Genomic DNA, 10,773 nt, shown 5'->3' on the forward strand with positions numbered 1-10,773 from the left:
CCGGCGGGGCAGAACTTGGATACGTCGGGGCGGGGGGCGGGGCCGGGTGGGCGGTGCAGCCAATGGCGGCCCTGGGCTTGCTACGAAGCAGCCAATGAGCGCGGCCGGCGGGGGAGTCCCTCGTGGGGGGAAGGCGGGACAATCGCGTCCCCGCCGTCGGGGGCGGGGGGCTCCCGAGCGCTTCCCCGCTCTGGCCCCTTCCAGGATTTGTGTCTCCCTCCTTTTCCCATCCTGGCGGCTACATCCGCCCCCCGCGTCGTCCCCAGAGTCGGAGGAGGGGCCCAGGCGTCCGGGAGCCCGCGTGTCGCCGTCCCGTCCCGCGCTGCGGCTCTTCCGCCCCCTCCGGGCCGCGCGAGGCCGGGGCTGTCCCCGAGGTGCCAGGGGGCCGGCCCCGCTCCCCCCGACACCTCCTGTCCCCCGTCCCGCCCAGCGGGCGCCGTCCAGGTTCCGGATGCGCCCGCTCCCCCTGTCCCTTTTAGCAGAACCAGGGGGAAAGAAGCCAGGAAAAGCTTTGGCCTCTGTGCAGGGAAGGGGCCAGGGTCAGCCCCTCGCACTGCTCCCTGCCCCAGCCCATGCCTCCCTCCTGCCTTTGTGCTGCTTTTATTCCCTTTTTCCTCCTTTTCTCCCCTTTTCCCACCTGGAGAGCGGGAAGGCRGCCGCCGCGGGTTGCTAGGTGACAGTCCCCGCGTCTCCCGTCCGTGTCACCTGCGCCAGCCTCGTGTGCTGGGGCGACCGCAGGGGGAGTCCCCGCAGCCCCGGGGGACACCTGGATCCGGATCCGGATCCCTCCCAGGAGCCACCGTGGGGCTGGTGACTTGGGGTGCTCACCGGGAAGCGCCGGGGCTGGTGGCCCACGGGGCTTCTTGCCAGTAGATGTCAGCCCTGGAGAGGGATTTTTAGGCTGGGACTAGCGGGCCTGGCAGGGGGAGGCCCCAATGTGTCCCCAGCCTTGTCCCTGAGCACCGGGACACCAGCCCCCCTCCTCCAGCCTTCATCCTCCTCCTCCTCTCGGCTCTGCGGGCCAGAGCAGCCGCGCGGGAGCCTCGTAGCAAGAGGTGGCATTAAACGGATTAGAGCCAGGATTTAGTGCGGATTAACGTCCAGATTAAGCAGAGCCTGGAACCGAGCCCGCTCGGGCGCAGGTGATGGGAAGCGGAGCGGGTGCCCCCTCTGCACCCCGACATCGCCCTGCAGTGGGACAGGGCCCTCCTAGCACCCCTGAGCCTGGGGCAGCCCCACTGGGGGGCTCAGCACCCACTGCAGCCGAATCCGGCAGCGGATGCCCTGGTGGCTCCGGATGCCGCTCCGTAGCTGATGGAAAAGCGGGAATGGCTCCCTCCCTCCATCCCGGGCTCCCTCTGGAGGCAYGGGGAAGTGGTTCAGCCCCACTGTGGGACACACAATAAGGCGGAAACCCAGGTGTCCCATCCGGGACAGGGCTCCAGGGCTGCTCCAGGCTCCGCTTCCCGCCATGCAGAGCAGCGGGGGCAGCTGCCGCGCTCCGGAGCAGTGGCTGCGTCAACCTGCCCGGCATTGATCCCCACCCAGCTCGCGTGCTCCCTCCGGCCACTCGCAGCGACCGGGAATGAGCCGCTCACTGGGAACACCGCGGTGCGGAGACGGGGACACGTCGCGAGCGGGACGGCAAGTGGAGGCCAGTAAAGCCCCGGCGGGGCCTCACATCGTCCCCCTGGCGAAGAGGCTTCTGTGCCACTGCATCCAACCCCCGTCCCTACCTGATCCCATCTCACATCCCTGTCTGATCCCATCTCCCATCCCAGTCTGATCCCATCTCCCCATCCCTGTCTGATCCCATGTCCCATCCCTGCCTGATCCCATCTCCCATCCCTGTCTGATCCCATCTCCCCATCCCTGCCTGATCCCATCTCCCATCCCTGCCTGATCCCATCTCCCATCCCTGGCCAATCCCATCTCCCATCCCTGGCCAATCCCATCACTGGTGGCGAGGAAGGAACCCTTTCCCAGCCCCATTCCCTGCTCCAGAACCACGGGATCCAGAGGAAAGAGAACTTGGCCGCTTTGACGGAGCAGCTGCCTCTCCGGCTGCTGCTGCTCTGCAAGAAACGGGCACTGGGGCGACAGTCGAGGGACCAAACACGGCGCCAGGGACCCCCGGCACCCGCCACCCACCAGGGAGGCCGATGGAGGCTCCGTCTCCCCGCTCGGCACCGCAGGCGCCGGCGGTGCGCAGAGCCCAGGCATCGCGCGCGAGCCTAATGAAAGGCTGCGGATCTTATCTGCGCTTATTAAAAGCCCCCGGGGCTGGAAGCGCCGCGGCAGCGAGCGGCCGCGCTCCCGCTGCGGCAAGCGAGGCTGCGGCGGCCGCGCGGTGCCGTGGGCAGCGGGACCGGGCGATGCGCGGGAGAGCCGCTAATCGCAAGCAGCAGTTTAGCCATTAACGCTCGAGTGTGATAACCGGGCGCGCGGCTCCAGCTGGGTGCCAGGCGGGGAGCTCTGCCAGCTCCCGGCCGCGGGGCCGCTCTCGGAGCGCTGCGGCTTCCAATGCCCTCCAGCCCGCGGGAGCGCCCCTGCGTCCCGGCTCCCGCCTATGCATTAGACCCGCGGATAAACCCGCGCTCCTGATGGCTTTGCCGGCACAAAAAGCCACTTCTTGCCGCTCCGCGAGGCGCCGGGACGGAGCGGCCGCCCRCGGCCGTGTGAGCAGGGACAAAAGGAAATGTAGGTTAAGCAGCGAGCGCCGGCATCCCCCTTCCCGCTGCCACCCGCTCCCCAGCGGGCGGCGGATCCTGTGCCCAGGAGAGCCCTAATTAGGGAGTTATTCCTCTCGGGACAGTCGCATCCATCCGGGCACGGAGCTGGYGCTGGCCGGGGCAGCTGCCCCCAGCTGTGCCCCTGCCCAGGCCCGCCYGGAATTAAAGCAGCTGCCGGGCCCACAGAGCGGCCCTTTCTCCGGGCGCTAATCCCGGCGCTGCCCGGCTGCCGCTGCCCTTGCTCCYTTCCCTCCTCCTCCTCCCGTGGGACAAAACCCCATTGAGCCGCAGCTGCCGGCGCGGGGGCATCTCCAGCCCGCTCCCCCCCRGGGCACATTTTTGGGGCGGTTTCTGCCGTTCTCGCTTGCTGGCAGCTCCCGGTGCCGCGGGGCACGGTGCGTGCGCCGGGTGACTTGTCTCCGCGGCAGGTGACCCCATTCGCTCAGACCGATTTGCCGCGGTGTCACTCCAAGCGCGCCGCGTGCTCGGCGGGGGGGCGGCTCCGGCGCACCGGGGCCGGACTGACTCCGGCGGGGATTCTCCCTAGGGAAGAGTTGGCGCAGGGGATGCTGAGGGTGCAGCAGCCCCCCTCCCACGGGATGATGATGATGGCTGGGAGACCACCATCCCCAGGAACACCCCCACATGGAGCATCCCTCTAGCAGGAGCATCCCCATGCGGAGCATCCTCTAAAAGCCGCGGCTCATGGTCCATTCCYGATCGGATGTGGGTGTGAAGGGGAGCAGCGGGGCGGTGGCAGCGGGAAGCGCCCGGGTCGGCTCCTGGGAGCGCTGTGAGCCCAACGAGGCACTGCCAGCTCCAGGGTGACGGGGCGGCCGGCCCTCCCCTCCTGTCATCATCTCCCTCGTGCTTTGCCCCGGGCCAGGCAGGAAGCACCCGGACACGGTCYGGATAGTCTGGGAGGCCAGAGGTGGCCCCGTGCCAATCTGGGAGCAATGGGATGGTCCTGAGATGGGGATGATCCTCCYGCAATCGGGTGCGATGGAGATGGTCCCGGTCTGATGCCAGCCTGGAGGGGACGGAGATGGATCCTGCAGAGCTGGGAAGGGAGGGAGAGAAGGAGCACGGGCCCAATTTGCAGGGATCTTGCAAAGAGATTCTCTGCGCTTAATTCCTGATGTTTTGGGCCCAATTTCTTACCCTGCCTTATCCATGAGSTCTATAATACCAGGGATGCCCAGGACATCTCCCTCCGCTGTGCCCAGGGGGAGCATTTCCCAGCCCAGGGAAGCAAAGCCGGGTATGAGCACACTGGGAAGCTCCCCCTTTCCCAAATCTCAGCTGTATCCAACCCATCCCAGCAGACCTGGAGCCAGCACAGTCGCATTTTCCCGCACGGAGTGATCCCACCCTTCCCGCGGGAACGTGGCCCTGGCAAAAGGGACGTTTGGGAGCAAGGTGGGAAGGGAGCCAAAATCCCCAGGGATTTGGCGTTGGCCAYGAGCGGAGCGTGCGGGAGGGAGCGGAGGATGCTGAGCTATTTCTATGCAGCATATTGAAAAACAAAGTGCGGGATTTCGCCAGAAAAAAAAATGTTATTCCAGTTATTATTTGTTTTTAAGCGAAGCGAGGGCCGTTTCCAAGCGGCGCTCTTTGTGTGAGAGCTGACCGGGATATAAGGGAAGGGGGGTGGAATAGGGAAGGGGAGGACGGCTCGGAGCTGAAACGCCCCATAGAAAACGAGCCCTCGCCTCGCCGCGGCGTCGCTTGGCTCCCAGTGAAAAGATCCGCGGTTATTGTCTCGCTCCGGAGCACAAAAAGGCCCAGCCTGGATGGAATTGCTGCCTGTGCCGGCTCGGAGCGGAGCATGGAGACCCCCGGCTGGCGCCTCTGTCCTGCATAGATTATCCCGGGGGTCCCGACCCTGGCGCCCCCCTGCTCGCCGGAGGGACCAAGCAGGACAAGCATCTCCGTGGATGAGAAAAGGAGAAAAATCCTCCTTTTTTTGCCCTCATTTCTTTCCTGCTTGCTCTCTCCTTGTTGTTCTGATCGATTCTGGTTTGAATGAATGGCAGGGGAGCTGCTGGTAAATGGGAATCACCACGGAGCTCCGGSTGCTCCAGGGAGCGGCTGAGTTTTCCCTCGGAAAGGGCCAGATCCAGCCAGCCTGGCCGCACCATGCGGGCCGCGGGGCCGGGCACATCCCTCATCCCGGCCGTCCCCGTGCCGCTTTTCCTGGGTTTTGGGGAGCGCTGGGAAGCGGCGGCGCCAGCTGCACGGTTGCTAGGTGGGTTGCTAGGCGAGCCGGAGCCGGAGCCGGAGCCGGAGCCGGAGCAGGGACTCCGTCCAAACGGATTCTCCGGATTTCAGCGCTCTGACCCCCACACTGCCCCCCCTCCCCGGCATGGGGAGCCCCACATTGCCCCCACGGGCGCCCATCACCCTGGTGTCGGGGCACGGAGGGGAGCATCGGCTCGAGCCCCCGTGGGGATGGAGGAGCTCGAGGACAAGTGACCATGGGGATGGAGGGAGCAAGGAGACAAGGGGCCATGGGAACGCAGGGAGCAGAGGGAAAGGCTCCCGTGGGGATACGGAGAGCATGGGGGCAAGCAAGGCTTGGACAAGGGAACATGGGGACAAGGGGGCACAGGAACAAGGGAGCAAGGGGACAAGGAGCATTAGGACCAGGGAGCAAGGGGACAAGGGAGCAAGGGAGCATTAGGACAAGGTAGCAAGGGGACAAGGGTGCATGGGGACATGGGGGCACAGGAACAAGGGAGAAAGGGGATACGGGAGCATTAGGACAAGGGAGCATGGGGACACGGGAGCAAGGGGACAAGGGTGCATAGGGACACGGGGGCACAGGAACAAGGGAGCAAGGGGACAAGGGGGCACGATGAGAGGAATTTGGGCACAGCTGGGGTGCAGGGAGAGCGGGAASCTCCAGCTGCATCCCGGGTGCCGTGGGGAGGCTGAAGGGCGGCATTCCCGGGCAGACGGAGCCAGAGGAGCGTGGACGGAGCACGGAGCTGCTGTCCCTGTGCCCCGGGATCCAGCAGCCCCGCGCGGCCGGGCCGGCTCCGCTCCGCCGTCCTGGAGCTTGATGAGATGGAAATTTTAGACAACGCTCGTTAGACTCAATTAAACAGCTAACGGCGCAGGGAGCGCGCGGCCGCCTCCGGCACTGCTGGAAAGCCCTGGGGTGCCCAAAGCCGCTGCGGAGAGCAAGGAGCCCGGGAGCAGAATGGGATGCGGACCAGAAACCTCGGCCTGCYCCGGGCGCAGGAGCCGGGCGGCTCGGCCGGAGCATCCCGGGAAGCCGGAGCACGGGGCCGGAGCGGCAGCGGCGCCGGGGGGGACGTGCTCGCCCGCACTTGGCTGCTGCCTTTGATTAAGTTGCTTCTCCCGGTTATGGTCCCGCTGGGACATGTTAAGCAGCTGCTAATAAAGACGGATGCTCCTGAAGTGGCTCCGCTGGATCGCTCGCATCCAGGGGGTGCTGGGGGGGGCCTGGCCAAGCCGGCATCCACGCACCCGGAGCACCGGGAGCCGCCTCCRGCTGGGTCCGGCTCTCCCCGTGTGCAGGTACTGGTGGATTCTCTGCTGTCTGCTCACGGTTGGGCTCCGTGTTTGCAACCCGGGCAATTTTCCCATTCCCACATATTTTTAGCCCCCCCCCCCACGCATGCAGCTCCCCCCGGCTCGTGCTGGTTTGAGGAGCCGCGGCGTCTTTTCCGCACCGTAATTAGAAGCGTTTCTGCAGGCAAATGGCAGTCGGGAGTGGAAGTGGCGTTTCCTTAATTAAAGCCATTAATTAGGGTGGGCGAGAGGGGAGGTGAAGCGCTTCCCACCGCGGCAGCTCTCCACGAGGGCTCCCCGAGGAGGAGGCTGCTGCATCCCGGGTCCCGGCTGCTCTGGGGCTCGGATAAGCCCCGCAGCAGCGGGATCCTGTCCGCAGTGCTCCAGATGCGCACAGCTGGAGCRGGGGGCCCGAGTCACCCTTGGCTGAACCGCGGGGCCGCCGCGGTGCCCGGAGCCTCCGAGGAAAACCGGTGGGAGCTCCCGGCCCGAGCGGCGCTCCCAGGCTGCTCCGCAGGGAAGCATCCCCCTCCGGAGCGGGCTCAGCGTTCGCAGCTTCAAAGGCTCAGCCTCAAAGCGGCCGCGCTCGTTTCATCAGCGCAGCCACCGGCTAATTACGCGGCCGCCCGCCGGAGCCGGCGCGCGCGGGGGCCCGGACGCCCCCCCGGAATAGCCGGGATTCGTTATTTCCATGGAGGCGCCTGGCTCGGGACTCCCTGCCGGGGGAGGATGCGGCGGCCGCTCTTAGTGCCCGGGTATTAAGAAGTGCCCGGGTATTAATKAAGTGCCGGGTGGAGCCCCCCTAATTGAGCTGCCGGGTGATGATCCCGCGGGAATGGGGCGGGATGCGGAGCAGGAGCTGCCTCGAGCTTGGAGCCAGCGCTGTTCACATGGAGCTTGAAGCACCTGTGTGCTGAGCTGCGTCCGGGCTCTGCAGGTGCGCGTGGGCAACGGTTCCCGGCAACCTCTGGATTTGGGGGGATTTCTGGGGATTTTTTCCTCATGCAGTGAAGCTCCGTACGCRGCATCCAGCCACCTCATCCCGTGGGATCTGGCCCTGGATGTGGGGCAAAAATAACACCTCRAAAAAGAGGAAAAATTTGCAGGAAAGTGTGAAAAGGAGGGAGGGAGAAAGGCAAATGCCAACGATTGGGGTGGGCTGAGGGCCAAGGCCRAAACACTTTGGGGATAAAAGACCCCTATTAAAGATGGGAAAGAAGAGCCTGGATCCCAGGCCGTAGGCGCCAAAAAACGGATGGATTTGGGGTTTTGGGGGCTATTTGTTCCACTCGAACACACCAAATGAATCTTTTCTTTTACAGCCTCCTGCCTGGAGCCGCTCTGGCTGCCACCGAGCGGCTGCCCCAGCCCGGGCACCGCTTTGGGGAGAAAAGCCTCAAAATAGACGTTTCCGTCTCGTGATGGGAAAGCACCAAACCTGCCCTTTCTTTTACATCCCCCACCAGGTGCAAATTCCTGATGGCTCCGGGGAGGAAAATCCAGCGGGAGAGCCGTGGAGCCCCCCCGCCGAGCTCCCCCCTGCACGGCCTCCTTTCATCGCCCTGGGAGAGCGGGAGAAGGGAAAAGCTCCGAGTTATAAAAAGGAGGTTGCGAAAGTCGGCAGCTTCGCCTGGAAACGGAGCGCCGGGAGCCGAGCGGGAGGTTAAAAATATCGGCACCGCAGCGGGATGCTGGGGGTGGCAGCGGGGACGGAGCGGGCAYGGAGGGCAGGGCGGGAATGGCTGGACTGGGAGAGACGGGGCTGCYGGGGCGACATCTGGATGGGCAGAGCCCTGGGCTGGTGCGGGGCACATCTGGATGGGGATGAYGGGTGGTGACGCTGGCTGGGGAGCAGCTGGAAGGGCGGCTCCGGCCGGGAGCACATCTGGATGGGCAGCAGCTGCGCTCCTGGGCAGAACATCTGGATGGGAGAGCCCCGTGGTGGCAGCTGGAACAGCTGGATGGGGGAGTCCCCAGGGCCTGGGGGGAACATCTGGATGGGATATCGGGGGGGCAAAGGGAACAGCTGGATGGATGCAGGAGAGCAGCTCCAGCGAAGCTTCGGGGGAGACTCCTTCCCATTCCAGATGCCTCTGGATCYGTCTCTGGGCATTGCGGGATGCGGCTCTGGCCCCATCCTGGCCACAGGGTCCCCTCCCCTGGCCCATCGAGTGTCTCTCGTCATTAGCACCCAGAAAATGTTGGGTTTCTGGCTGGGAAAACACAGCAGATATGTACATTAAACATCAAATTATAAAATTAACAGATTCCAACTGAGGACGATTTGCATGTGCAAATTAACTTAATTACCGCTCTCGCTCGCCGGCCGCCATGGCAGGGCTGCACCCGCGCCGGGCACCGCGCTGGCCCCATGCAGGTGGCACCTGGGGGGGGACACGGCCTGGGGGCCACCAGGCGCTTTGGGGACGGGTTTGGGGCTGGCAGAGGGGCTCGAGCTGCCCCCAGGAAAGCGGTGGTGCCCGCATGTGCATGCGCTTGTGCACGTGCATGCTGACATGAGCATGCACATGGGCACCTGGTCCTATCTTGCTTGCACACGCATGCACTTGCTTGCATACCTGCATGCTCCTTTGCACACTTGCTTGCACATGCATGACCTCACTTGCAACCACGCATGCTCGCTTGCACACGTGTGCTCACTTGCAGACATGTGTGATCACTTGCACTCACACATGCTCACTTGCACCCACGTGTGCTCGCTTGCACCCACGTGTGCTCGCTTGCACACACATGTGCTCGCTTGCACACACGTGCTCGCTTGCAGACACGTGTGCTCGCTTGCACACACGTGTGCTCACTTGCACACACATGTGCTCACTTGCAGACACATGTGCTCACTTGCACACATATGCTTGCTTGCACACACGTGTGCTCGCTTGCACACACATATGCTTGCTTGCACACACGTGTGCTCACTTGCACACATGTGCTTGCTTGCACACACGTGTTCTCACTTGCACAAGCCGCATCCCGCAGCGCAGCAGCGCTGGCAAGCGCGCCCATGCACCCCCTGGCAGAAAGACCCCCCCCGCGGCACAAAGGCGGCTCTGTGGCGCAGGGGCCGGTGCCGCCTGGGCCCCTGCCCAGCTCCCGGCCCAGGTGGGAGGCGCTGGCAGCGCGGCGGGCGCCCGCGCRCTCAAAGGCGGCCCTGTGCGCCGGGCGGCAGCGCGCCAGCGCCGAGAGCCAGCGCGAAGAGTCTGCCCTGCAAACCCAGGGCACCCGCACGCTTGCACGGGCGCACGRGCGCCCAGGGAGCTCCGGCGAGCGGGCAGAGCAGGGAGCAGATTCCCAGATTCCTCCTCCTTATGACAGCCCTGGGGCTGGACGGGGATGCTCGGCATGCAACAGACACAACTTGTTTCAGTGATGACATATCCCCTCCGTTTCTGCCTCCCCGACATATAGGTAAACGCGCGCCCTATATGCCATGAGCGCAGCCGGTGATGGAGGCGGACGTGCCGGATGAATCCATGGATGGATCCTCGAGCCCAGGGCCTGGGAAGGGGCAGGAATGACGTCGGCGGGATGCAATTAGCCCAAGTCCGGCCAAAACGCGAGGCCTCGCGCTGTCCCCGCGCCGGCGCCCTGGGGACAGTGACTCAGGCCAGTGCTGAGTCAGGGCCACCGGTCCCTCCCGCGCCGGGGTCCCCAGGGCCGGAGGYGGCAGCAGGACGTCAGTCACCGGAGCCCCTACCGGTCCCTTTCCGGATGTGCCGAGTGGGACCCCTCACTGCTGCCAGGGAATTCCGGGGGGCTTCCTGCGCCTCCGGATCCGCTCTGCGGTCCCAGATGCTTCCCATGCACACAGGGTGCTGAGATGGTGCTTGGCCCCCTCCTGCTCCCAGATTCCCAGTGCCCGGCACCTGCTGGGAACACTTTGGGGGGGTCACGGGTTTATTTCTGCCCGCTGGGAWTTTTTTCCCTTTCTTCCTTTTCCCAGGAAAGTTGGGCTAAAAGCGGCTGGGGAAGCAGATGGCAGCGGGGGGGACGATGGTGCCGCCCTGCGCRCTGTGATTGAAGGGAGCAAAGGTGCCCGGGATGGGGGTCGAGGCTGGGGGCTGCTGCCAGGGCCGGGATGTGCCGGGGGGGACACGTGGGGACACCTCTGGTTTCAGTCCCGGAAGGCGCTGGGGAAACTGAGGCAGGGATGGAGATTGGGGGGGTGGGGGTCCCGCCAGTTCCGCAGGGATGAGGGTGGCAAATGTGGGAACGTCCCTTGTGCCCGGGGGGGACAGAGGCAGGACGGGATGGTCCTCGTGCTGCACGGGGGGCCGGGAGCCCCTTCCCGCCGGGCGGGGGACAGCGAGGCAGCGGGATGGGGTCCCGCCGCAGCGGGGGATGCAGGGGGATAAAAGCCCTCATTTTTATACATTCGGGGGGTCACGGGGACGCCCCTTAGGCGGGAGCGGGCCGTGGGAGGGGGCGAGCCCGGCTCCGGCGCGGCGGGGGCTCCAGCCCGGGTTTTCCCGGGCGCTGCCGG

Source organism: Nothoprocta perdicaria, unplaced genomic scaffold, assembly GCF_003342845.1.
Source record: "Nothoprocta perdicaria isolate Ctin4 unplaced genomic scaffold, notPer1 scaffold_157, whole genome shotgun sequence".
Classification (NCBI taxonomy): domain Eukaryota; kingdom Metazoa; phylum Chordata; class Aves; order Tinamiformes; family Tinamidae; genus Nothoprocta; species Nothoprocta perdicaria.